At 40.6% G+C, this 3,206-nt stretch overlaps 1 pseudogene; it reads right to left on the minus strand.

Moving 5' to 3' along the window:
- Positions 1 to 562: 562 nt before the first annotated feature.
- LOC149154369 (delta(12)-acyl-lipid-desaturase-like) lies at positions 563 to 2,331 on the minus strand (annotated as a pseudogene).
- Between the last annotated feature and the right edge of the window lie 875 nt (positions 2,332 to 3,206).

Below are 3,206 nucleotides of genomic sequence, written 5' to 3' on the forward strand. Positions count from 1 at the left end.
TTCTTTTTGGTGGAGGATTTAAGATATTCTCTGGAACAAGGCATTTTTTTGAGCGATTTTTTTATAACAAACTGTAGGTGACAGCAGTTTACTGATGTTATATTATACAAGAAATAGATAAATAGATAGCAGACTGATTAATGCTTTTTGATCTTTTGCATGATTCTTTTTGGTGGGTTTTGGTTGGCGGAGGATTTAAGATACAATCTCTGGAACAAGGCATTTTTTTAGCGATTTTTTATAGCCAACTGTAGGTGACAACACTGATAGTTTACTCTCTTTCTACTCTCTTTGATGTTATACTATACAAGAGATAGATAGATAGCTTCTTCGTTGAATTTCTTGATCAATATTGTGATGTAACCATGATAATGTACTACTTTTTATATCAATAGAAAGAAAGCCTTTTTTTTCTTCGGCAGAAAAGAAAAAGTGTATTTTGCAAATTATTGAACAGACATTTTACAAACACGTCCTAATCAGATGCCGCACATTATTCATATGAGGCATGGAAGGAACTGGTGGATCAAAAGGAGTCCATCTGAATATCCAGCGGTTACCGTTAAGTGGACTTGCATCTGTACCATAAGATCCCACTTTTTCCAGGGTAGTTAGCCTCTACATACACACATTCTCTAAACCCCTGCCATAAGGCATTACAGACAGGTGTAGTGTTGTAGCAGTAATAGTTTCCCAGAATCAGTTTAATAGCCCTAGTGGCCTCCCTAACGTGGTAATGAGGAATTGTGGAGAACAGATGATGAGTCACATGGGTGTCGGTTATGTGATGGAATACATGATTCAACATTCCGTAATCCCTGTCAACTGTTGACAGTGCACCTCTCATCCATTCCCACTCTGATCCGTCATAGTGGGGAAGAGCCGGATGCATGTGCTGCAGGCACGTGATCAGCACCAGCAATGCATTCACAATCACGAGTGGAATGTTGTATACTTTTATGGCCCAAGAAAATCCATAAACAGAGGCCAAGAGGTACAGAGTATAAGCCACTCCGACTAAGCATTGTCACTAACCATTATCTGCAATCTCTCTCGTTTGCTATAAATTGGGGAATATGGATCAAAGTGGCAGCCAAATCACGGATACTTCCTTCCCGAAGAAGTGAATGTGAGATACAACGGCCACCCCACGGTGAGGTAAATTGTTGTCATCAACAACCTTCCCGGCGGGTTACATACCAAACTGTAAGTCAACTTTATCATATCATTCTTTGTCCGGGGAACAAAAGCTTCATCTCGTTCTAAACTCCCAGTGTTGCTATGATGCCAGATACTTCCTTCCTGAAGAATTGAATGTGAGATACAACGGCCATCCCACGGTGAGGTAAATTGCTATCATCAACAACCTTCCCGGCGGGTTAGATACCAAACTATAAGTCAACTTTATCATATCATTCTTTGTCCGGGGAACAAAAGATTCATCTCGTTCTAAACTCCCAGTGTTGCTATGATGCCTTCGATGACTGTACTTCCACGAGAAATATGGTACAAGAAGCCATGAATGTAGTATAAGTCCCGCTATATCATCCACAAAAGAGTACTCAGTAAATGCATGATGCCCACATTCATATGCTATAACCCATATACCAAACAGAACGCACCCCTGAACTACCCAATAACCAAACCAGGGTGCCCATCCAAGCAATCCAGGCCCTGTGAAATAATAGGTGGTTGTGGAACAAAATCTTCATCTTGTTCTAAACTCCCAGTGTTGCTATGATGCCAGATACTTCCTTCCCGAAGAATTGAATGTGAGATACAACGGCCACCCCACGGTGAGGTAAATTGCTATCATCAACAACCTTCCCGACGGGTTAGATACCAAACTGTAAGTCAACTTTATCATATCATTCTTTGTCTGGGGAACAAAAGCTTCATCTCGTTCTAAACTCCCAGTGTTGCTATGATGCCTTCGATGACTGTACTTCCACGAGAAATATGGTACAAGAAGCCATGAATGTAGTATAAGTCCCAATGTATCATCCACAAAAGAGTACTCACTAAATGCATGATGCCCACATTCATATGCTATAACCCATATACCAAACAGAACGCACCCCTGAACTGCCTAGTAACCAAACCAGGGTGCCCATCCAAGCAATCCAGGCCCTGTGAAATAATAGGTGGTTGTGGAATACAACAGAAGCGCAACAATAAGAAGATCGTATCCTAGATATGAGAATGATGTGAGCAGTGATCTGTTGAAGCAAGAGGTGGAATGGCTTTCTTCAATTCTCCCAATGTAAGCGGTGGCTTTCCACAAGGAGCTCGCTCCATTATATCTTTCCTAGCAGGCAAGGCCATCCTTTCACCAGCCCACTTTGTAGCTTACAAGTCTCTACAAAAGATTATGGCACAGGGTGCAATGCGTGCATACAGACAGTAGAGGTCACTTCGTACATATATCACGGCCTACAAGGTGCATATAGAGAATATAATTCATTAAACTGATGTGCAATTTCTTCATATAAATTGATGTGCAATTTCCGCAATTTCTGCTTTGCTATTAAATGGTATGTACCACTAATTTCCATGTCAAGGTGCGTATAGAGAATATAATTCATTAAACTGATGTGCAATTTCTTCATATAAACTGATGTGCAATTTCTGCTTTGCTATTAAATGGTATGTACTATTAATTTCCCAACTCTGATCACAACAATTGTCCATGGCCCTGAAGAAGAAACAGAACTTTGGACTGTAGACCTCACTTTGAGCCTCCACTACCAGAAACTGTCCTAGGAAACTACACAACAGGAATACTTCAGGGAACCTAAGTGAAGGATGATATATCCTTCTAGGGGATTTATGCTAGTCAATATTTTGGATTAAATCATACTCGTGAATGAATGTGAATGCAGTTGCTCAAGCATCCTAATCTAGCTTCAAGCTCTTCTAAGAGATCTGGGTTGTTTACAATATACTTCGGAGAGCTAGCAGAATCAATTTGGAAGGATGCAAAATATCTGAATGTGGTTGGAGGCTTAAGGCCACTGGAAAGTATGCATTCAATCAGTCCTTGCTTCTATCCATGCAAGTATATGTTTGAAGGACCAGATGCGCCAGAGTTATGCATCTCCCTTACATTTGCTACACCTGTGTACAACAAAGATCAAATGCACTGTTTTTCCACCTCTGTTCTTGAATTGTTGTCCTTAGAATCTTCAAAATCTCGCTGAAATCTC

The sequence above is a fragment of the Pinus tabuliformis genome, chromosome 9 (genome assembly GCF_031772625.1).
Source record: "Pinus tabuliformis cultivar Carrire ecotype Pingquan chromosome 9, CPIR1, whole genome shotgun sequence".
Taxonomy (NCBI): domain Eukaryota; kingdom Viridiplantae; phylum Streptophyta; class Pinopsida; order Pinales; family Pinaceae; genus Pinus; species Pinus tabuliformis.